Source organism: Crocuta crocuta, unplaced genomic scaffold (genome assembly GCF_008692635.1).
Source record: "Crocuta crocuta isolate KB4526 unplaced genomic scaffold, BGI_CrCroc_1.0 scaffold13, whole genome shotgun sequence".
In the NCBI taxonomy this organism is placed as follows: domain Eukaryota; kingdom Metazoa; phylum Chordata; class Mammalia; order Carnivora; family Hyaenidae; genus Crocuta; species Crocuta crocuta.
The window spans coordinates 3,716,229-3,741,623 of record NW_027530007.1 but is presented as its reverse complement, the minus strand read 5'-3'; the positions used below and the strand labels follow the sequence as shown (position 1 = coordinate 3,741,623).

General features: G+C 45.9%; 1 long non-coding RNA gene across 1 annotated transcript in view; it reads left to right on the top strand.

Annotated features, from left to right (window-relative positions):
- The window catches only part of LOC144231406 (uncharacterized), a 64,309-nt gene that overhangs the window by 29,524 nt on the left and 9,390 nt on the right, over positions 1 to 25,395 (top strand). The window contains exon 3 of the long non-coding RNA XR_013335079.1: positions 6,037 to 6,159. This is a non-coding gene — a long non-coding RNA (uncharacterized LOC144231406). The remainder of the gene's footprint in view (positions 1 to 6,036; positions 6,160 to 25,395) is intronic.

The window sequence follows — 25,395 nt, the reverse complement described above, 5'->3', positions numbered from 1 at the left end:
CCCTCACCCCCTCACCCCCTCACACCACATCCCAGTTTCTGCATTGACATTCTGTTTGTGGTTCCCGCTGTCACTTCTGTCATTTCTTGGTTATCACCATCAGAACTCTCCCAATGCTGTCTCCTAGGAGGACATTTTCTCACCACCCCTCATCTTCCACCCCAGGGGGTTTAAAACCGGCAACAAAATAATGAAGGGTGAGGGCAGGGACGAAAGAGCGTATTAAGTGAGGAGAATTTCTATTAGACAGAGAAGGGAAGTGAAAGTCCTTCCCCTAGGGGAAGAGAGAGAGAGTCAAGGGGAATGAGACTAGGCTCAAGGCATTGCTGAGGCCCCAGAGACGCTTCCTTCCTCCTTACTTCCTATGCCAGTAAATCTGCCTTTACAGACATACCTTGATATGTCTGAATTCACAGCTCGACATATAGCTAAGACACATGTGCCAAATCATATAATTCCATGTTGTCATTGGCAGACAGATTTCACAGCAGCAAGTAATTACAGTCTGTACTGAATATATTGAGGTATAAAGGCAAGTGCCCAGTTTTTTTTAAGTCAGTGGTTATCAAGGATGGAATCTGTTATTATTTCAATGCTTATTGAGGACCCTAATGTGCTAAGCCCTTATTATGATTACCAAATAAAGGAACAGCACAGACAGACAATGTGGCCAGAGCTACCTAAAATTTCAAGGCAATAGATGTCAGCTGGATGGGCAGTGTGCGTGACTGGACAAATAGTAGATGACATCATGTGGTTAAGTATACAGTCCATGTATTTAAGGAAATGTCATCTAAACTATATTTAAGAGGAAGATGCAGTTCAAGGAGTTGATTATAACTCAGGAAGGAGATCTATAAGTCATAGTTATCAAGTCAAACAGAATGCTGGGGGTCATTTGTAAGGATGCTGGAAACAAACAAATTATATTATCATGCCATTAAATGAACACATGGTAAATGGATGAATGAATGAATGAAAATTTCTAGTGAATTTCTTGTCTTCCCGGCTCTCAGGACAAACCCAAAAATAGCTTTTCTATTTAAAATGGATACCTTTTCTTTTTTCTTGAGCCAAGCTTCCTGGGCATGTAGTCTATCTTCTTAATTTTGGTTTCCAATGTGAGGCCTCTTGATTGGAAGGCCAAAATTGGATAATAAATGAATTATCTGGTCCAGCTGTGATAACCTATTTTGTGTGAGGTCACATCAGGAAAAAGGAAAATGGTTTTCCCCCACCCATTTAAAATCAAAATAGGGGCGCCTGGGTGGCTCAGTCGGTTGAGTGTCCAACTTCAGCTCACGTCATGATCTCACGGTTCTTGAGTTCGAGCCCTGCATCGGGCTCTGCACTGGCAGTGTGGAACCTGTTTGGGACTCTCTCTCTTTTTCTCTCTCTCTGCCCCTCCCCTGCTCGTGCTCTCTCTGTCAAAAATGAATAAACATGTGAAAAAAATAGATTTGAGATCCATAAAATATACGTAGACTTTTAAAATTTGGATTATCTTGTTAGTATTTAGTAATACTTGGTATTACTAATACTTGTATTCAGTAATACATTTATTCAGTCACTGTAAAAAAATTGAACTGTGTCCGTAAGATCCAAAGTTGGTATGTAGTAAAATGGAAGATTTTTCTAGCCTTTTTTATCCAGAAATTAGATCTTGGCAGGTGTGGTAACAAGAATTGGTCTACCGGCTCTGTGTCACTGATAGGGTCCTTTGTTGCCTGGGTCATTGGCTCTGACCATCACCAGAGAGACCTGCGGATCCTACCCCCTCCAGCCTTCTGCCTGAACAGCGGTGTAGCCTAATGACTGGTACAAGACATAATAATACATTAACCATGTTATATAACGTAGCTAACCATAACGTATATGGCATGCTGTCGTAAGAGAATCATTCATTATTTGTTCCAAGCACATGCATGCCCCGTGCTAAGCACACGCTCCCATAAAATTCATGTGGGCAGATAAACAGTACCAAGACTGAATGGGACACATCAATGCAGACGGGACAGAGGATATTATGAACATCGTTAGGACTATACACTGATACATTCCTAGAAAGATATAACTTCGTAACGGTGACTTGGGAAGAAATCGTAAACCTGACTGGCTCTAAACCTATTAGAGAAATTGAAACACAAGATAATATCTTCGTTTGAGGAAACGTCAAGCCCAGGTGATGCTGCAGTTAAGTGTTACATCCGAGGAAGAAATCTTTCCACCATTGCGCACCCTCTGCCAAGTGATAGGGATGAAAAGAACCCACCATAACTAATTGATTGAAACTGAAATCAATTTGTGTAACCGTGACACCAATGCCAACAAGAATGGTACAAGAAAGGAGAATTCCTGACAAGCTTCACTCACGAAGATAGCTGAGAGATCCTTAAATAAAATATTTTTTATTTAAAAAAAAATTTAATGTTTATTTATTTTTGAGAGAAAGACACAGAGATAGAGAGAGAGACAGAGACAGAGCGTGAGTGGGGGAGGGTCAGAGAGAGAGGGAGATACAGAGTCCGAAGCAGCTCCAGGTTCTGAGTTGTCAGCACAGAGCCCGACGCGGGGCTCGAACCCACTGACTGCGAGATCATGACTGAGCCAAAGTCTGACGCTTAACTGACTGAGCCACCCAGGCGCCCCTAAACAAAATATCAACAAACAAAATTAAGGAAGGTACAGGAAGATAAAGCTTATCCTAGCAAAATCTATTGTAATCTACCCTCTCAAACAATTAAAGGTGAAAAACTATGTGTTAATCAATGCAGAAAAGCAGATTATAAAATTTAACATTCATCCATGATGCCCCCCCGCCCTGGAAATATCTTAACAGACTACAAGCACAAGAGAATATCCTTAACATAATAAAGACAAGTTAAGCAAATAACCCTACAGCAAACCTCAAGTTTAATGGTGGAACACCAAACACAGTTTCTTTAAAATTCAGAATAACGCAGGGGCGCCTGGGTGGCTTGGTCGGTTAAGTGTCTGACTTCAGCTAAGATCATGATCTCGCCGTTGGTGACTTTGAGTCCCTCTGGGCTCTGTGCTGACAGCTCTGTGTCTCTGTCTGCCCTCCGCCCATTCACACTCTGTCTCTCTCTCTCTCAAAAATAAACATTAATTTTTTTTTAATTTGGAACAACCCAAAGACACCAAGTTCTACCTCTTCTAGTCCACATGGTGATGGAGATGTTAGTCAACACAGCAAGACAAGGTAAAAAAAGAGAAGTTTTACAGAATTGAAAAGGAAAACGTAAAATAGAACCCATTTGAGATGTATTTGGCTTCTTAGAAAATCCTCAAGAATATACACATATGTTAAATAGAGGGTTTTAGACAGGTTGCTACCAAATAAAAATATAAAAATCAATTCCATTTCTATGGTGTTGCTAAACCAATTATTAGTGAAAAACAGGTAATAAAAATGATACCATTTGCAAAAATCCTTTACGATAAGTGTAATAAAAATGAGCAAGACTCTTATAGAGAAGATTATAAAATTTGCCCAACAGACATCAAAGACCTAAATAAATGGCGACTTCCATCATGTTTTGGAAGACCTAAACTCTTTTGCTCCCCACCAGCTTTGTTGAGATACAAGGGACGTATGGCTTTGTGTAATGGTGAAGTGGACAACGTGTTGATTTGCTACACTTGCATGTTGCAATATGGTTACCACCTGAGTGTTAGGGAATACCTTCATCACATCACACAATTACCATTTGTTCTGTGTGATGAGAACATTCCAGATCTCCTCTCTTAGTAACTTACCAGTCTGTCTAGCGCAGGATTGTTATCTGCAGTAACAGTGCTGGACACTAGATTCCCAGGCCTTGCTCACTTTCTAACTGGAAGTGTATACTCTTTGACCAACATCTCCCCGTCACCCCCCCCCACCCCGGCAATCCCCCACTTCCTGTTTCTATGGGTTTGGGTTTGGAGATGGCACGTGGAAGTGATATCATACAGTATTTGTCTTTCTCTGACTTATTTCCATAACATCCCAAACTTGTCAATTGCTTTCTAACTGATTTATTGATTCACTGTTATTCCAATGAAAACTTCAACAACTTGTTTGTGTTTTGTTTGGTTTTGGCGGAATCCGGCAAACGGAGTCTTTAATTTGCTGGTTAGAAAACAGTATATATAATGAGATTTCATCTTGTGAAAGGAGAAAACACACATTCACTGCATGCATAAATTCTCTGGAAAAGAATTTGGATGCAGGGGTTACTTTCTATTGCTATGTAACATATTAGCCCAGATTTAGCAGTTTAAAACACCTGTTTATTAGCTCACAGTTCTGTAGGTCGAAAGTCTGGCATGGTGTGGCTGAGTTTTCCGTTCAGAATATTACAAGGCTGAAATCAGTGTATGGACTGGGTTTAGTTCTTGTTTGGAGGTTCAGCAGGAAAAGCTGCTTCCAAGTTCATTCTTGGGAAAATTCAGCTCTTTGGGGTTGGAGAACTGAGGTACTGTTTCCTTGCTGGCTGTCAGCTAGGGGCTCTTCTCAGCACATAGAAAGTGCCCACGTCCCTTGCCATGCGACCCATTTCATCTCACAGCCAGCAACTGCGTGCTGAATCCCCCTCATGCTTAGAATCTCTGACTTCCCTTTCTTTTTAATATATTTATTTGTTTTATTATTATTTTTTTTACTTTAGAGAGAGAGAACACAAGTGGGAGAGAGAGGCAGAGAGAGAAAGAGAATCTTAAGCAAGCTTCATGCTCAGTGTGGAGCCTCACCCAGGGCTTGATCCCACGACCTTGGGATCATGATCTGAGCCAAAATCAAGAGTCAGACCAACTGAGCCACCCAGGAACTCCTCTGACTTCCTTTTCTGTGACCAGTGAGAGAAAACTCTGTTTTTACTTCATTCATTCATTCATTCATTCATTCATTCATTCATTTGAGAGAGAGCACCAGTGGGGCAGAGGGGTAGAGGGAGACAGAGAGAGAGAGAGACAGAGAGAGAGAGAGAGAGAGAGAGAGAATTCCTCAAGCAGGCTCCATGCTTATGCAGAGCCCAACCTGGGACACGATCTCATAACCATCAGATCATGACCTGAGGTGAAATCAAGAATCAATCACTTAACGAACTGAGCCGCCTAGGTGCCTCAAAACTCTGTTTTAAAGGGCTCACATGTGGGGGCACCTGGCTGGCTCCGTGGATAGAGCACATGACCCTTGATCTCAGGGTTGGGAATCTGAGCTCCATGTTGGGTGGAAAGAATACTTTAAAGGGGGGTGGTGGTGGTGGTGGTGAGGCTTGTGTGATTAGATAAAGCCCAACATAATATTTTCCCTATTTTAATTTAGACGGGTTTCATCCCTTAGTTAATCTGCAAATCCTCCGCAGGGCAGTACCTATATTAGTGCTTAACTGAATAAGAGGAAGAAGGTGTTTCCACCCCAGGGGCCTGGAATTTTGGTGCAGAGATTGCATCATAGAACTCTGCCAACCACAGTGAGATTATGCGTGTGTGTATGTGTGTGCTTTTATATACTTTACACTTGTTCGTACAAATGACTTTTTTGGTATCAAAACCTTCATTATTAAATAAAATATTTGTTTTAGATTTTTGGTACAGGTACAGCCTTACTAAATAAATGTTGACCTTTATCAAATGTTTTCTCTATTTATTGAAGTAATATTCTTTTTCTCTGTAATGTATACACTTTAGACCTCCACTGGGCGCTGAGGGTATTCAAGGTTGCATTCTTTATTCCACAGCGTGTATAGAGTATCTCAGCGCTTGACCCAAAACAGCATGGCCCCTGCAGGTGAGCCCAGGCTGGGGTGCAGCAGGTGAAGACGGGGGACAGAGATGGCTGTGTGTCTTCATGTTTTTCATGTAGCCCACATGGTTGGACTTTGCTGTCCTCTGATATCACACTTTCTTGAATGACAGAACCAGAGTCATCCTTGTTCTGCAAGAAGTTCTGTTCGTTTTCAGGCTCTTCTCCCCAAAGCTGTTCACTTGTCTACACCTCCACTTGAACGAGCCATTGTCCTATGATTCCAGACCCCACCTGCTAGAGGCAGAAGAGAGATGGAATAATCAGCAATCGGGGAAAGACCACGTCGAGGCAGACACTTATGCTGTGATTGGACGTCTATGCTGGGGGTGCGTCTGTGACTTTCTAAGGTGAGCAAAGACTAGGCTCTTACGTCCCAAAAAGCTTTGCTGAAGGTTTTGGTATGACAGAAAGTGACCCTGGGAGCTTCAAACCAGATGCCAGATGTACTGACTTGCAAAGCCCAGAGTCCAAGCCTGGAGATTTGGGTGCTGCGGAATGGCTTCCAATATCAACTAGGTCTCTGATTCTCTGACACCAAACAGGTGCCCCACACTTCAGATCAATTCAGACCCTAATTGTCTCGGGTCAATGCAGATCCGGCAGGTAAGGACTCAGTCCTACAACTGTCCCCACTTCCGACGCCAGTTGCAAGTCCTGAGCCATCTGTACCTCTCACGCACTGGCGATAGATCAGGGGTTCCCACGACCCACTGCCAAGTTTCCATCCTTTGCTAGAACGGCTCACAGGACTCAGGGAGGCACTTGTGTTTACCAGTTCATTGTAAGGGACAGAAGTCAGGAACAGCCAGATGGAAGAGGCACATAGGGCGAGGTCTGGGGGAGCAGCGGGTTGCTTTCTGTACCCTCTCTGGATTCACTAGTCTCCCGATTTCTCCAAGTGTTCACCAACTTGAAAGCACATCAAATCTTGTTCGAGGGTTTTTATGGAGCTTCATCGACAGCTCCTTCTTCTTCCCAGGGGTCTGTGGGCGGGGCTGAAAGTCCCAACCCTCCAAACTCTCGGTCTTTCTGGGGACCAGCCCATCACAGGATACCTACGTACCCCAGCCTGTCACCTCATTAGCATAAACTCAGGTGTGATCACAAGAGGCTCATGATGAATAAGAGACACTGCCATCACTCAGGAAATTCCAAGGGGTTTAGGAGCTCCATGCCGGGCACCGAGGACAAAGACCACATATTTCTACATCAGACCACAGGTGCCCTTCGGTTGCCTCTGCTTATTCCACGGCCGGCCCCCTGGGGATGATGTGGATGACACCTGGGTCGGGTACCAAAGCATCCTTGGAGACATTTTATATTTGAAATTTCAGCAAAAGTCATGAAGAAGTCATCATGGGAAGATCAGAACTTTGTTGGTCGTCTTCGTGTTTTTTCAGCGTTGGCTCACAGACAAACAATTTTAATTAGTTGGCAATATAAAAAAACGTGGAGGTTCCTGATTCCTCTTTGGGACTCAGAAGGGCCTGCCAAAATGAGACGTTGCCACAGATTGTTTGGAGGTGAGCAGGTGGCGCCTCACCAGCTCACCAAGGTCCACACGCACAGCCTTATTGACACGAGGAGGCTGATGCCATTTACACATGGTCCGCACAACTTGAGGTTCGTCGAAAGTTCCCTAAACTGGGGAGGGTTGAAGGCAAAGCAAAGGTGAGTTCAAGTTCCCGCCTTTTGCGGCACACAGAAGTAGCTGCTAGTCCCCAGATGTCTCGGGCTTCCCTTATCCCATAATGGTCCTTGTAAGGACCCTGGCCCGGAACGTGTGGACGGCGAGGGGGCCCGTGGAAGCTGCAGGAATCTCTTTTTCAGCACAGGCCACAGCTTCTCCCGGATGTACGCACCAGTGACAAACCGGCCGCTTAACATGTTTTAATACATCACATTGTGCCTTCTTGCCATCTTAGCTTTCTATTTACGAAGACCATTTTCAGAGTATTGGGGGTTCCCAATGGAGCAGACCACGCGAGTGGCCAGAAACACTTCTCGATCACACAGAGCATTCCTGATGTCCCCATGTCGAAGGCTGGGTAGAGGCAAGCCCTGTACTCTGATTATTTAGACTCTTCTTTTGTGCTCTTCCTGCCAGAGCATCTTGGAGTGTGAAACTCTTTTGTTAATCGCCCTAAGCATACAACATTTAAACTTTTCAACATCAACAGGGTGCACATAGCGATTTAAAAAAAAAAAAAAAAGTGCCTTTTCTGCAGATGTTTCAGGGTTCACACAAAAAAAATACAAATTCTCATTCCTTCGAGAATTGGCTGTGTTGAAATATTTACAGAAGGGTCAAGGAGTTCCTCCTCCCGCCTGGAGCGGAGAAGTGAAGCTGTGGGCAGTGGTTGAGCAAGGCCAGCCTTTCAAGCCTTGTTTATTCTGGAAATAACTCTGGAAACTGCCTCATACGGTTCCCCAGAGGCCTGGAGGTGGGCCTGTGTCAGTACATGACGAATGAAAACAAACCCTTCCTTTGCAGTGCTGAGCAAAATCTATAAAAAAGGTCTTTCTTAGAACTTCCAGACAGACCTGAGGGACTACAAAATGAACTTGAAGGTGTAAGGAAGTCAGAGTGCAGAGCTAGACCCAAAAAACATTTCACCCAACTTTATAACCGATTTAGAGAGTGGAAATTATATAAACACGAAGCCCACGGAACTCCGGTAGATTAAGTGAATCTGAAACGCCGGTTTGTTTTTTTCATCAATTCCCAGCTTAGTAATGAAGTCATTCCCCAGGGATGGGGTGAGTGGCTCCCTGTCTCTTGAGACTCAGCCCCCGGGAAGGGCAGGACGTGGTCTGTGTGTCCTCTGCCCAGTGTCCGTCCAGGGCCTGGTGGCCGGGAAGCAGCCTGTTGTTGCATGAACAGAACGTTATGACCCGCGGGCACCTCAGTGCATGATGAGCAGGTGGAATATCATGAATGACTCTGTCCCCAGGGCTGTGATTTCCCGCTGGGAAGCCCACTTATTCCATAGGCTCTCTGGTTCATCGGGCGCTTATGAAAGGGAGCCCGGTTCCCTCTGAGGGTCAGGAGAGGTCGTGATGAACATTCCACTGTTGTTTGCCTCCTTCTCTGCCATTATTCTGATAAATCCCCCTCGTCTGCCCACCCGCCTCTCCCCACCCAGGGAGCTCTGGGACCTGGTGTAAGTTCCGGGAGACCCAAAGCACACCAATCAGAGTTCTTCCTCAAGAGTTTTCAAACTGGAGAGGAAATCCACCTTCCTCCATGCTCTCCAAGTCTTGGGGTGCTGGGTGCTGCCGGAGGCCAGGGCCCCCGCATATGGGGGGTAGTGTTTGCAGAAGGGTGACATTTCAGTGGCTCCACACCCAGCCAGTCCAACTGATACCAGCTGCACTGCCTCAGCAGAAGACAGGGAGGAGGCATTCAGGGGACATGAGTCCCATCCACCTCCCGACTCAAATTCTATCCTTGCCTTTTCTGTAACGCATTTGTCTGGGCTCGCACATAATGCGCCCCTTCTTGCCTAAGCTCGTGTGAATTCAGCCTGTACCACTTAAAATAGAAGAAACTTAAAAGTACAATATGCACGTTCCTAGGAAAGCACTCGTGAATTCCCCTTTGTGGTCTGAAAAACCAGAACTCTAGTGTTCATAAGAAATTATTTGAAAGTTGGAAGTGCAAATCTTTGCCCTGTGTGCAGATCTGCTCATTTCAGTTTTGTTCTGTTTTACGTATTCTCGTTCTTTCGCAAACAGAAAATTCTTAAAACGTCATAGCAGTACAATAGTGACGAGTGTCAACAGTCACGATGTACCAGGAATTAATGCGTATTTATGTCTTTATGCTTTTCATCCTCACAGAAACCTATGAAACTCATATTGTCATTTCCCCCCCCACTTTATAGATGTGGAAACTGAGGCACAGAGAGGTTAAGCAGTTTCCCCTGGTTACATACCCAGTATGTGGGAGAAACCAGATCTGAGCCCAAACGTTCCAAGCTCTGAGAGTGAGATTTTATTTTATTATTTTCTTTTCTTTTTTCTTTTCTTTTCTTTTCTTTTCTTTTCTTTTCTTTTCTTTTCTTTTCTTTTCTTTTCTTTTCAGAGAGAGAGAGAGCACATGAGCAGGGAAGGGGTAGAAAGAGAATCCTAAGCAGGCTCTGGCAGCACAGAGCCCATTGTGGGGCTTGAACCCACAAACTGTGAGTTCATGACCTGACCTGAAACCCAAAGTCAGATGATTAACCGACTGAGCCACCCAGGCGCCCCACAGAGACTGGGATTTTAATCTAGAAATATATCCACGTATTGAAAACCACTGATTTTTAGTTAGGATGATCTTGTTTAAGACTAAAGTACAAATTTTTAATTTTGTGAAATAAACTTGCTATTTTTCAAGGCAATCGAAAAGTTGGAAATGCCCTAAAAGGTACTCTGCTCTCTGACCTGACCCTGCGTGTTAGGAGAGGTTACCCCAGAGAGGTTTTCACTCCTGCTTTTTGGTGCCTCCAAGCCTATCTCTGGTGTCCATTCTGGGTGGACCATTCTGCGGATGCACCTTGAAGCCGACACTGAGTCTCCCAGAATCCAGTGCGGGTGGTGGTCTGGCCTTGGGGAATGCACCTGAAGCAGAAGGCAGAGCACGGAGAAGCCCCGGGAGCCCACCCTCTGCCCAGCTTTGTATCTTGACCACTGACAGCATTCAATAGACCGATGGTTAAAATGCTCAGCTCCACTCGCTCAATGTCCCCAAGGCACATGGAAAACAAGAGAAGGTTGACTAAGGCTCATTTCTATGTCGTTCCTGGGAAGCTGGAGAATTTGGTTGAAACTCAAAGTTGTGACCCAGAGTCTTTGGCCAAGTGCTAATTTCCTACCTGTTATTGTTTCCTTTTGGAGCAACTAGAAAAACAACCCATATTCTTTATTCTTGACCAGAGGGGAACATGGGAATCAGAGATCCTGGGCCCCTCACTTCCTGTGAGCTTGTAAAACCAAAAGGTAAACACTTCATGGGGCGGGTGGTGACAGCCCTCAACACACGGCTTCTTTTGCTCTTTCCACAAACTCTTTCTGGAGGGGGACAGAAGAAAATGTCAGCCCAGCCTCCGTGGGCCGGCCAGCCCGCCCAGCTTCGCAGGGAGAAAAATGCAGGGAGATCTGCTCTGTGGGCAGCCGGCAGACATTTCCAAAGTTTAGGCAGAAATGTCTGTCCTCGGGTTATTCAGCAGGGTTTTCTATAAAGGGATTCGTTCTGAACGCATGCAAAGGCCGCCATGCTAGTTCGGTTTGAGAAGGGAAGGAGAACTTGCAGCCTCGATAATTTATGAAGAGCCTGGAGCTTGATGTCTGGGCTGTAGCCCTTGACTCTGCTCAGGGGCCTCGGTGGAACCCTGATTTCTTCCTTTTTAGGTTTCCCCCCGGTGAGCCCTTCAGAGAACAAGGTCGCGTTGATCTACAGCAGTGATTCACACCAGGCCTGGTCATGCCCTCGGCTACAAAGACTCAAGGAGCCGGATAATAAAACCTCATAGTAGTTCCATGGGGAAGCAAAGGTTCCCATCAGCATTGAGGCACATGCTAATGGTTGAGATGTATCTCTTGGTCTTTCCCTTTTAATTATCTGATTAAAAAGGTTCTAGGGGCACCTGGGTGGCTCAGTTGGTTAAGCAAGTTCGGCTCAGGTCATCATCTTACGGTCCGCGGGCTTGAGCCTGCCTCAGGCTCTGTGCTGACAGCTCAGAGCCTGGAGCCCACTTCCGGTTCTGTGTCTCCTCCCTCTGTCTCTCTGCCCCTCCTCACCTTGCATTCTCTCTCTCTCTCTCTCTCTCTCACACACACACACACACACACACACACACCCTCTCTCTCTCAAAAATACATTTAAAAATATTTTTAAAAAATATTCTAAAACTATAGGAAAGGCTTCTTTGGGGTCAGTGGGAACTATTCTTTCCTTCACTCAGCAAGTGTTTGTTCAGGAACGACTGCGTACCTGTGTGAAATAATAAGTATAGGTGTGTGTCTCTCCCCTTGGCTCCAGGATTTGGTCTTTGACTCTAGTTCCTGACAAAGGGCTCCTAAAACCCATGTAACTTCCTGGTGATAGGGGTATTTTTCAGAAGCACAGGGTACCACCCTCGGTACCACCCTGACGTGCGATTGGCCTTTGAAGTGGACAGTCTTGGGAGACTGAGTCCCTCACCTGTGGGATCTGATGCCCCCTCCAGGTAGATGAGGTCAGAATTGAGTTCAATGGTTGGATGCCCATTTGGTGTCCGCAGGAGGGTGGCGGAATTATTTGGTGTGGGGACCCCTCCCCTTTGCCCCACATCTGGAGTCAGAAGTGAAGTATTAAGAGGAAGAATAAAATATTTTTCCTGAACAACCTGTACATTGTGTTGATCTTAAGGAATACGGTGGTGCATATATCAATGGTCCCAATCTCATGGAATCTATAGGTAAATGGGCAGTTACAATGCTAGTATAGTCAATGCTGTGACGGGCAAAGTCGAGGTCATGCACAAACTCCTAAGGAAGGCTTCTGGCTGGACTTTGAATCAGAAAAGGTGAAATGGAGGGAATGATTCGCCCAGACCAGGGGAGGCCGCCCTCTTACAGTCTGTCTCCTGCAAGGCTGACTGACTTCTTTGAGGTAGTGAATAATCCCCTTTAAGCCATGCATCTAAAAGAAAAGAACACGATGCCTTGTTTATTTAATTTTTTGTTCTATTTTTACTAACCACCACAAACCTACAGAAAAGCTGCAATTACGGTCCAAAAGCCCTTCTCCCCTCCCCCTGAGCCAACCTGAGGGCCATCGAACCCAACACTTCAGTGTGCACTCTCTGCAAATAAGGACATTCTCCTATGTAGCTGACAAAAACCATCAGGCTCAGGGGACCAGCAGTCATTCACACACCCCTAATCTTCAAGTTTCACCAGTTGTCCCAAGAATGATCTTCACGGAGAAAAGATCCAGGTCATGATCAACATTGCCTTTCCTTGACTTGGTGATCACGCCACTCTTGAAGAGAATAAGACAGTGTCCTCTTCCGATGTGGACCGTCCCTCCATTGTGATTTGTCTGACGCTTCCTCATGGTTAGATTTCAGCGCACATCTGTAGCACAAACATCTCAGAGGCGGTGGTGCGTTCCTACCACATCCTTGAGTTGGCGAAGGATTCTGACCAGTCTCGTTACCAATCATCTGATTAGATTGTATCTGCTAGACTTCTTCACTGTGAAGCTTCTCTCTTGCCCTCTGTAATTAATGTGAATTTTCACGGGTGTACTGAAAGACGTCCCATTCCTCATCAGACTCTTGATTTAGTATGGACTGATGATTTCCTACTCCATCCACTGGGTAATAATCTCTCACCGTCTTTTCTTCAATGCCCAAATTGCCCTGAAGGAGATGGTAGCTCCTTCAGGCTGATTTCCATGTCCTTTCCACACGTTGCAGTCACTCTCTGAGTGTCCCCATTTTTTCTGACACAGATGGCTGCACCACGTACAACTTCTACTTTCTCGTTCCCTGTGCTGACCTTGTCATCAGCAGCTTCTCCAAGGAGCTTCTAGCAAATGGTGTTTAGAAACCAAGATCTGGGCACCAGATGTGCTCACCGCTATTGAGGTCTTGCTGCTCCAAGGGCCTCCCCACAGACAGACATTTGTTTTGGTATCTATTTGTATTGAAATCTTGGAGTTTTACCAATTCCTTTAAGCTCCAACCCCAAACCACAGGGTTCATTCTGGCTTTCTCTCCTTCCATATCTGTAACTCCTTTCTCCAACAGCGAGAGGCTTGGCTCCCGTGATTCCAAGCGTACCCACTTCTTTGATCAAGCCCCTGTGTGGAGTCTATTTCTGCCACCCCCTCCCCACGTGGACTCCCTCCTCACCCTTCGTGGCTCTGTGCCCTAGCTGGGGCTGCCACGTGCACGGAGGCTCTCCCTGCCCCCCCTGGGCTCCGAGTCCTCACAGTCCCCTACCTTGCTTTACCACCCTTCATGACTTCAGGGCAGGATTGCCCAGGGAAGGAACAGGAAGAGAAAGAAAGGAGAAAGGGAGGAGGAGGGGGGAAAGAGGAGTGGAAGTGCCAGAGGCACGTGAAGGAGATCAGGAAGGGCCAGTTACATTTTTTTAGCTTCTGTTTTCTCACCTTTGGAGCACTGTCTTCTACACCACCATTTCAGAACTTTCGTGTACATCGCAGAAGCGCCCGCAGTGCAGCCACCTCTGCACCCCTCCCTCTACCTCTCTTTCTGTATCGGACGCTCCATCTGTTCTGGTCTCCGCTCTACAGTGTGCAGTTCCGGACCATCCAGTTTGTCAGCCTTCCTGAGGCGCCTTTCATGTCAGAAAAGCATGAAGAATTTTAACGTTCTCCAGAGGAGCACAAAAGATAGACGCACAGGACATCTGATATGTCAGATGCAATTTCATGCAATTATGAGATCATATCTCTGAGGGGGGAAACATACAGATAAATGTATCCTTTTAAATGCCTGGTTCTACTTTTAAAAATGGGAATTAGCACCATTATTTATCTTTTATTCAGATAGTTTGGTCATTTAAATAAGTACAGGTATTTATTCCCTCAGTATTATAGCAATTTAACTTTTTAAAAGCTAATTAAGAAAGTCAGAAAGATGCTACAGGTTCATATTAAAAATTATGAGAAACTTTAAGTGTAAGTGAACCCCCTAAATTGAAGTGTGACATTTCAAAAGGAAGCTTGGACCAGTATTGTCTGGTTCCATTAAAAATGAATTAATAAACAAACAGAAACAAAAAACCCTCAGAACAATCGGAGCCATAACATATTCCAGTTGAAATTTTAATTTTACCTTACAGGTATCTGCTTCCCAAATACATCACTTGGGAAGCGTCACATTTCAGGGATTTTTGAAATAGAAGCAAGATCAGGACAGCCACAGAAAGTTCTACTATAGACACCCAGATCCTTGAATGGATTAAAATGTGGCATCCCCAGATTTTTTATTCTGAGCTAACTGAACGAGCACCTCAGAGACCAAAGTTACCTTATTTGGGGTCATCCGGTTGGCATAGTCCGGGCATTCTTTGCCCGTATCACATCGAAATGGCGATACTGATACTGTAGTGTTTTTTCCAAGTGATATCAAAACGCCATTTTTAACAACATCACTATTTGTATTTAAAACTTTTCACATTCATGTAATGGTGGAACTGGGTGAAACTTAGCCTTCATGAAGACATGACAGCTGCCAGTGTCTGGCATCCTGGTTTTGCTGTCTCTTCCCCACCCAGAACCCTCCTCAGGGCGCCCTCAGGGCCACATGAGCTCACAGAGGACCCACTACCCCAGTGGGTATGTGTGAAGTTCAGGAGGTAGGTGGTGATGACAGCTTGGGATGTCAGGCTTCAGAAGGGGGTACAGGGAAAAGGGATTGAAGAGAAAACCAGAAATCTAAGCAAATCGCCCATCGAAGTCCAAAATAATGGTTTATACTGCTATTTGGTACCTAAAATTACTATGATATCGAAAGGGCATGAGAAGGGGTGGCTCAGTCGGTTGGGCTTCCGGCTTCGGCTCAGGTCATGATCTCATGGTTCATGGATTCGAACCCCGCGTCGGGCTCTGTGCTGACAGCTAGCTCAGAGCCTGGAGCCTGTCTTCGGATTCTGTGTCTCCCTCTCTCTCTGACCCTCCCCTGCTCATGCTGTCTCTCTCTCTCTCTCAAAAATAAATAAAAACATCAAAAAAATTTTTTAAAGGCCATGAGAAACCTTTTGGGGAGTGACAGGTACATTCAGTATCCTGATTCTGGTGATAGCTTCATGGGTGTACGTGTATGTCAAAATTTATCTAATTGTACACTTTTAAATGTGCAGTACATTTTATGTTTGTTTTATTTTATGTCTCAATCAAGCTGGCTTTTATTTTATTTTTTTAATTATGGTGTACAATAATGCTCAAACCAGTATTATAGTTGCTAGCTGGGTCAAAACCTAAGCAGGTCAACCTGGTGTTGAATTTTCTGTTTGGACTGGGAAAGGGCTTGGGCCTGTCATGTATTTCTACCTGCTGTCAGTAGGACATGAATGGCTTCAAGGTTCTTAACCACCTTAGATGAATTGCTTTTATGAGGGCTGGTAATTAATCCACAGAGCTCCAATGTGTGTGTTTAAAGAGTCCTTGCATGCATTTTTCAGGAAAGGAAAAGTTTTCTTCTACTCTCTTTGGTTCAGTCCCAAAGGCCTGCAAATTAGACTAAAAACTTTTTGAAAAGATGGTTCAACAGGAGAAAGGCACACTATTCTTATTAGCATTTATGTACGTGAGATTTCACAGGGGGAATAAAAGTGAAACTCGAAAAAGCAGTTGACTTGGGGATTTATATACCATTTTAACAAAAAAGGGAGTTTGGGCTTCAAGACATGATACATGATGGGGAAGTGACTAGAAAACATATGGGGGCGACTAATGGACGATAAGGGTTCTCTTGGCAAGGTCTGGTTCTGCAGCCCTGTTTTGGTGTAACCCTCTGTCTCCGGTGATAAGAGCTCTCTCATCTTCCTGGCACCAGGGTAGGGGAGGGATGGGATTTGGCAAGAGTTTGGGGGTGGGTGGCAGGAGACACCTTCACACAGGGAAATTTGTGCCCTGCTTTTAGACAGTTGACCTGAGAGCAGAGACCTCTCCCTGTGCTTGTTGATTCTCAGTTGCTTTCAACTCAGAATAAATTATGCCAACGAAGCGTATGTGGGGGTGCTGACCCCCTTCCCAGGGAAAACTACCAGCAACTGACCATTTTAGAAGATTTTGTGCGTCTGCTCCCCACCCAACGGCCCAACCACGTTACTGTCACTTTATTGCGGGACAAGGGGGTATGGGAACCTGGGGTCAGTCGGCCTGGAGGACTGAGCCGGCTCTCCTCTGGGGCCTGGCGGTTTGCCGTCTGAATACCTCCTCATTATGCGAGCCAGAGTGTACCTCCCTCTCTCTTGCCTTGGGCACCTCTCCTGTCATCTGACTCTCCCACTTCCTCCCCTTATCCTGAGATAGGGCACTCAGAAAACCCTTATCTCTTTTAAAACATCATGCAGTGTTTTTCTTCTTTGGCTTTGTTTCTGTTGGGTTTACATTTTGTCTGGATTTACTGACCTTACCGCAGTTTATGAACGCTGATCGTTTATCTTTCCAATACTAGATATTTCCTGCTGCTTACGATTGTCCATATGACATCCCTCTACGTAAATAATCCCCATCTAGAGAACAATTCCCATTTTAAGTAATCCTCGCCGTCTTGAAAGACAGAGTTTGGCTCGAAAGCCTTGAGAAGCTGTGTGGCCGGCCACGAGCTGAAATCCTAAACTGACCCAAAAGTGGAGCTGGGTGGGGAATAGTATCAAATAAACCCCTTTCCAAGAAGCTGAGCCTTGGAGAAGAGTAAGCTTAGGCCCTTCCCAGCTGCTGTGCTGGCCACACCCGGTCCTGCACCATCAGCTTCTGTCCTGACCAAAACGATGCCTCAGAGAATGAGGATTGTTTTAAAGTTTATTTATTTATTTTGATTGAGAGGGAGAGAGAGAGAGCGCGAGCACACATGTGCACAAGGATCAGAGGAGGGGCAGAGAGAGAATGCCAAGCAGGCTCCAAACTGCCAGCAAGGAGCCTGATGTGAAACTTGAACTCAAACCGTGAGATCATGACCTGAGCCGAAGTCGTATGCTTAATGCACCAGGCCACCCAGGCGCCCAAGAATGAGGATTTTTACATTTTTCCTATAAAAAAGTTCTGTGTCTCAATTATGTATTTTTAAATGTCAGTTTTGAAGGTACCTTTTAAAAAGTGCATGCACATGTCTGAAATTCTGTCCTGCAAACATCATTTAAAAAAACCCAACACGTGGCTCAGTTGGTTAAGCGGCTCAAGTCATGATCTCCCGGTTCGTGGGTTCGAGCCCCGCCTTGGACTCTGCTGACAGGGAGTGCGGAGCCCATTTTGGATTCTGTGTCTCCTTCTCTCTCTGCCCCCCCGCCACCCCTCTCTCTCAAATACAAACAAACATTTTAAAAAAAAACCCAGCTCCCATACACCGCAGGATCCCAAGGTCACATATTCTCTCCCTCTGTGTGTAAGCACATCAGGACTTGCTCACACAGGTTAAAACGTCTGACTCTGGGTTGAACGTGATCGTGAGGCTTCAGTGGTTTTCTTTCTTCTTCTGGGTGTGAGCATGTTCATCAGCCTCCTGCCACCGCTGGATTTTCCTTCCTGTGTTCAACCCACCTGCACAGGGAGCACTGAAGGATCGTCTGGACTTCTTCCTTCCCCTTATCTCACACTTGGGCAGTTGTGCCATTTTGCCTGGTGCTAGTCACGCCGCCAGGGGTTACTTGACCGAATCCTGAGGATCTCTTCCATTTCCTCAACTGGCTCCTCCCTCTCCCTTTTCTTCTCAAACACACGGAAACACCGCAAACGCCTAGGGCAGCTGGGGGAGGGGCCCTCCCTGGGGCCCCCTCCCCGCCTTCCCAGCCCTTGCCGTGGCTCCGTGCTGTTCATGCATCTTACAAAACCCAACCTTTGTTTTTAAGCATCTTTTACAGCCAGTCCTACACAGAACAGAATTTTAAGCATAAGTACTTCGGTTTGTACCTATAACAGATGGAGACTTTCTCCTTTTCCTTTCTTTTTTAAAAAAGTGTTTTCATTTTATTTATCTTAGAGAGAGAGAGCATGTGCATGTGTGATCGGGGAGGGGCAGAGAGCGAGAGGGAGAGAGCATCCCAAGCAGGCTCCACAACTCAGAGCAGAGCCCGACGCAGGGCTCCATCCCACAACTCTGGATTGTGTCTTGAGCTGAAATCAAGAGTTGGGTGCTCAACCGACTGAGCCACCCAGGTGCCCTGGGACTTTCTCTTTCTTCCAAGTGCAATGCCATTGTCACCCTAACACAGTTCACAAGAATCCCTCCATGATGACAGCTTGGGCCACCATGGACTTGGGCCAAGCATCTGGGGATTGGCTCAGGGCCGTAGCTAGCTAGTCAGCAGAGCTGGTGGTCGGCGAGAAGGGCTGAGTGGGCCCACAAGGGAAGGAGGCCGAGCCGGAATTCATCAACCCCTCTGTGTCTGTCTGTCCTGCTCTTAACAGTGTTGGGGGACTAACTGCTGCCGGCCCCCCACCCCAAGTCCTATGGGAATTTCTCTCCTGGCTGCTGCTAGCTTACAGTGACCCCAGGAAAGGGGGTTGGGGCAATCTGGCTCCAGCTTAGCCAGGATGACACAGTACACACACCACCACAACCATCTGATTCCAGTCCAGGCTCAAATATCCCCCAGTGCCTTGATAATGGGTTTTTACAGCTGGTTTGTCCAAATCGGGGTCCTGAAAAGATCCACATGTTGCATTTGACTGTGACTTCTCTTGAATCTCTTCTCACTTATAACAGTCCCCTCCTTTCTCTCCCTTTCTCTTCTTAACAACAGTTGTTTTCTTCCATAACACGGCTGATGGTCGCCAGAAATTCCCCACATTCTGAATCTGGCCCACTCCACCTTCCTGGTATCATGGAAATTACCTCCAGAGGCTGGAGAAGATTCCTGATTTTGTTGTTGTTTGTTTGTTCTGTTGTGGTAAGAACACCTGAGGGTCCTCAGCTCTTAACTCCCTCCCGGCTGCTGCTAAGCTGAGCTCCCCACGTCTTAGGCTGATGGGATTGATGGGCCGTCAAGAAACAGCCTTTGGGCTACATTACCCTCCCCTCACCTTTCTTAATCACCGGCATGAATGTTTCAGGCAGGAAAACTGGATAAATTCCACTGATGTAACTCCTTCCACCCCCTGGCCTCAACGCCAAGGGCTAGTTGTGTCTTTCTCAACAATATTTCCTTTGCTGTCTCTTCTTTCTGCTTACCGAAAGCACGGTGACGCCAATCTCACATTTGATGCTGGCTGTACCGTGTCGGTTGGATAAGCGATTAATAGGAAGGGACCATACACACCCCTCACTGCAGGATTAAACCCCCTATTTATTTAGGCAAGGGTACTGAAACTTATAGAAGCAGGAAGAAGCTTACAGGAAACAGATCTCAGTGGAAACACCGCTCAGCACAGCTCCCCAGGGACCAGCACTGGCCGCCCTCTGGCTTCCCCAACAGGGCTGATCATCACCACCATGAGTGTTGCTATGCCCTTGAACCTTTATATCCTGCGTTTACGATCACAATTCAACAGGAGGCATTTGCTCTAGCAATCAATGGCTTTCGTTCAAAGGAATGTTTACCCACATTGGGTTTTCCTGTTTCTTGAACCAAACTCAGCTTCAGCAAGGGCAGTACCTTAGGGGGAAGAGAAATGGAAAATCTGGGGTTCCCTGAGCCCCTTCGCTGCCTCCAGATCCCTACTGTTCTGGAAAGTCAGTGCCCCCACAATTTCCCTCCCAATTCTGTCAATATCCATGAATATGACTGTTTTATCTAGAGTGCTGCGAGCACCATCACCCCACCGGAAGATGATTGTGTTCATCCTTCGAAGTTTTTCGTTGAAAAGAAAGCCTGTAAAATATTTTTGTCAAGAATTCGTGGATCCTTGCAAATGTATCTACGGGACAGAGTCCCACCACGTCTGAGAAACTAGTCTGCATCTAACACACGTGAGTTGACCCAAGAATATACATTTGAGATACAACAGTCCTGCCCAGGAAGCTGGTTCGGAACAAACAAGGGTGAGCTCCTATGATGGACACTGGGATTCTCAGGTAGAGTCTAGATTAAGCGAAAGGGACACTTTTGGAAGGGCCTCAGGAACGCTTAGGAGGGATGTGGGGTTGAGACACTCATTGGGTTTGGAGGTGGAAATAATCTGGCTCCGGAGAGCACTGTCCCCTTCCACACCCTCAGTGGGAGGAACGTGCTGGGATTTTCATTTCATTGGATCGCCCCAAAGGGGAAGAGCTAATCCCATAAAGGAAATCCAGGTTCCATCAGCCTGAGAGAATGGTTACCGGACGACTAAGGCCCAACACCCATCCCCAGTCGCTTTACATAAAGGAAGAGGAACTTCCTCTCATGAAGAAATTTAGTTTCTGGTTTAAAAAGTAAATAGGCCTAAAATCTCAAACATAGAGGAATTCATTTTGTAAAATCTAGCTCCGTGAACAATACCATGAGAAGCCAGAAGGAAGGTTATCAGCTCGGGGCATTTGTGTTACGTTTCTCAGTTTACCACATCCCAGGAGCAGAACTGACAGTCATTTGTAGGGAATGTTTCAGAGAGACCGGGGGCAGGGAAATGTGCTCATTTGCGTTTTGAAACACACAGCCCTGTGTTTCTACAGCTGCCGATCCACCAGCTCTCCGGGGACGACAGCAGAGTTAGTTCATGTTGACCAGGGGCCAGCCTGACCAGATGCTTCTCTCCGGTCAGAAGCGATGGCCGGCTGACCGGGGTTCAGTTGGGGAAAAGTCGGTCGGCTGGAAAGGAAGGCCCCTCAACCTGGGGGTTGGAAGGATTAGTAAATAAAGATCGGGGGCACAATGAAGTTTGTCAAAGGGGACCAAAGTGTTCGTAGCATCGAAGGCAGAGAAGTGCTCCTGTTTCTTTCTTTCTTTCTTTTTTTTTTCCTAAGTACAACAATTATTAAAGTTCTTTTAACCTTCAAGGTGGAGCCGTTAGTGATGCTGACCCCTGGGGCCATCAAGCTGGTCCCTATGACAGCTAAGATACATTACACTGTGAAGTCATTGCCAGTTTAAAATTCATAGCCATAATGCATCTCAGATTAAAAGCAAACTTAAGGATCATGAGTATGAAAATAAGGACTGGGGCGCCTGGGTGGCTCAGTCGGTTAAGTGTCTGACTGCAGCTCGGGTCATGATCTCGCGGGTCATGAGTTCGAGCCCCACTTTAGGCTCTGTGCTGACAGCTCCGAGCCTGGAGCCTGCTTCGGATTCTGTGTCTCCCTCTCTCTCCACTCCTCCCCTGCTCATTCTCCCTCTCTCTCTCTCAAAAATAAATAAAACATTAAAAATGTTTTAATAAAAAAAGGAAAAGGAAAGGACTAACGAAGAGAGCAGAATAAAATATCTAGAAATTGGCCATAACGCAAATTTTCCCAGATTTCTTAGTCTTTTCCATTGGATCAACATTAAATTTGTCCAATATGAGAAGCTAAAAATGTAATGACTATGACGTCTGGTTTTGCTTGTCATTTGTTAGGAATAAAGATTACTCAACGCCCACATTATATTTTTGTTGAGGAGCGCTTACCACAGCAGCCTGGAACCTTCTGTCTTTACTTTTCATTTAGAAGCAAAATATGAAATTTATGTATATAAAAAGACCTCGGTGACTAATACTCATTTTTTAAGTTTATTTATTTTGAGAGAAAGAAAAAGAGAGAGAGAGAGTGTGCGGGCGGGGGGACGGACAGAGAGAAAATTCCAAGCAGGCTCCACACTGTCAGCTCAGAGCCCGATGTGGGGCTCAAACTCAGAAACTGTAAAATCATGACCTGAGCCTAAATAGGATGCTTAACCAATTGAGCCACCCAGACGCCCCCAAAACTCATTTTTAAAAGTGTAAAAATTCCAAGCAGTTCATAGAGTCAAGTTTTTTTTTTTTTTTTTTTTGGTGCTGTAATACATATGTAACTTCTAATCCACATTGGAGCCTACATTTATCATGAAATATATCACTTTCAAATTTGTTGATAAGTCATACTTTTCCTGATGGGATTAATTTTAAGTAAAACAGTGCATGTCTTCCCTTGGCTATGATCAAGTTGAAATAAATACTGTTACATGAGCTGGGTTTGGGGGTTGCCGTAGAAATTGGCCAATCACTGCAGTCATGGATGGTGTACACTCACCCCCAGACAACCTAAATAACCCATGTCTGAAAGTGCCAGCATCTTGCTGCGCAAATCTTGCTGGAATATTCCCCCTCGGGGCCTTGGTGTGGAAAGTCTGTGGCTGCCGTTACACCCAGCGCTGGCTGAGCAAGGAACAAAAGACTGTGTCAGGTGGCCTTGAGGGACGCAAGGAGTCGAGTCGCAGGTCTCAGAATGGCTCGGGGATCTGGGGGGCAGAAACAAATCGGCAGCCTCTTCAAAAGTAGAAGTTCCCATTTCTCAAAACTTTTCCTGTGAGTTGCCAAATTACCTTCTAGAACAACCTCGGTCCATTTGCTTCTTTCTTCTGTAGCTGCTCTTAGCAGGGCTCTCATGATCTCTTCTTGCGGTGGTCTGGGGCCTATCCCAGTTTCCACATACGGATTGATCAGAACTTTGACCTCCTGGTAGCTTCTGGCATGGACAGTCACCCAGGCAGGGCGAACAGGCCACTCTGTCTGTCTCTTGTGTGATCCATTAGGCCTGCGACCCAGCCTTCCCAGGAGTCATTGTTCTTGGCATTTGTGTGTGGGGGACGCTGAGAAACAGTCTCCCCCTTTCCCTAATTATTAGAGATCCGGTTTTGTTCAGGGTAGCACCAGCGCCCGGCTAAAATACCCACACTTCCCTAGGGCTCTGTAGCCAGGGCTGGCCAGGCGCCATCGCGCTGAGTCATGTGGGAAATGTGCCAGGAATTTCTGAAAATTTCTTTGCTTTCAGGATGTAGCACCACCTTATCTTCCTTCCCTTTGTCCTCCTCTTCCTGTTTGGAATATGGGTCCGAGGATGAGTCTGGAGCTGGAGCAGCCACCTTGAGGCCATGAGGTAAAAAAGACGAAGCTAAGAGTCTCATGCTCAGAGTGATGGAGCAGAAAGATAAAAAGAGCCTGAAATGTCATGTTTTAGCGGGTAGGCCTGCCTGGACCTTTCTGGGGCTTAGGCGAGAGTACAGGTGGGGGCCTACATGTCACGTCCAAGTTCAAAAAATGATCAATCGTGCTAACAAACTATCAGATAAAATATGTTCTATCCTTGTAACTTGACAATACACTCCATAATGATGACATTTTAAAAGTACACATAAAGCTATTGTTCTTATACGACTTAAAGTCAGCAAGCTAACAAGGACAGCGGCATATTTTAGTGCACTTTTTCTGTATTCCACCACGCTTTAGTTAATCATGAATTATGATTCAGGATTTTACTGTGCCTTGGAACCACATTAGCTTTGAGCATTAATTACCACTGTAGAGGGGATGTCGACAGAGGAGGCTGGACCAGGTCTATTAAAGGAATAACCCAACTGACACCAGGACACAATCTGGATGTTTTGGTTGAAAGTAAATCTTGAATTTCAACATGTTTCATTATGATTAATGTCCTTTGCAAGAAAAAAAAAAAAGTGACACAACCCTTTTATTCTTGTGGCTTTGGAAGATATTTTTGGCCCGATCCTGGAGGAATGCAATTTTCCCTCGCTCGTACATCTTGTATACAGTTCCAGAAACCGAGCTCAGCTAAATAATTATGGACACAGTTTCATAAGATAAAGGTTGAAGAAGTTCTTTGTGAAGACGCACGGTGGATGAGAGCTTTCTCTTTCTTAAATGGCAGTCCCACCAGTCAGGCAGAAGGCAGACTTGATAGTTAGCTATTATGTCAAACCACAGAGAACTCTGAAATCTCTGGGGGCAGAGCCTCTGACCTCACTGCCAACACACAGAACCTTCAATATTCGTGTGGTTTCAGAGTCAGAAAAGCGGCCTTTTCATAGCCCTTTCCGATGGGCTTTCAAAGGGAAATGTTTCCAGAATCATCGAAGGCAGACAGTCATGCTGTAGGAGAGCGGTTGAGAGCTTATGAGGGTATGCCCAGGAACATTCGTGTGCAGACAGCAGGGAGTGGGCTCTTAGGGGACGGTTCTTACTGATGATGCCCCAGAGTCTAGAAAGCGCTCCAAGTCTGTGGGACCAGCCTGGGTTTAACCCATAGTCTTCGTCATGTGAATTCTGGCTTCTTTCTACTTCTGGTTTAGACTAGGCTTGTGTCTTAGCCCCAGAGCATTATGATCTTCCATCACAGCTTGTCCAGGGAGACAGAACTGATGTGTGGGAAGAGGTTGCCTGCTGTGGCCTAAATTGCATACCCCACCCTCGCCCCCAAATTCCTTTGCTGAAGCCCTAACCCCCAGTGTGACTGTGTGTGGACACAGGTCCTTTAAGGAGGTTAAATGAGGTTATGAGGGTGGGACCTGATCTGATAAGACTGGTGTCCTTGTAAGAAGAGGAAGAGACAGGGGCGCCTGGGTGGCTGAGTTGGTTAAGCATCCGACTTCAGCTCAGGTCATGATCTCATGATTCTTGGTTTGAGCCCCACATAGGGCTCTGTGCTGACAGCTCAGAGCCTGGACCCTGTTTCAGAATCTGTGTCTCCCTCTCTCTCTGACCCTCCCCTACTCACGCTGTCTCTCTCTCAGAAGTATATAAAACATTAAAAAAAGTTTTTAAAAAAAAAGAAGAGGAAGAGACACCACAGAGCACTCTCTCCATCATGTGAGCACAGCCAGAAGGCGGCCGTCTACAAGTCAGGAAGAGAGACCGCACCGGAGCCTGACCATGCTTGATCTTGGACCTTCAGCTTCCAGAACCGAGATAACACATTTCTGCCGGTGCCTGTGGTGCTTCATTATGGCGGGTCCCGGGCAGACCTCCCCGC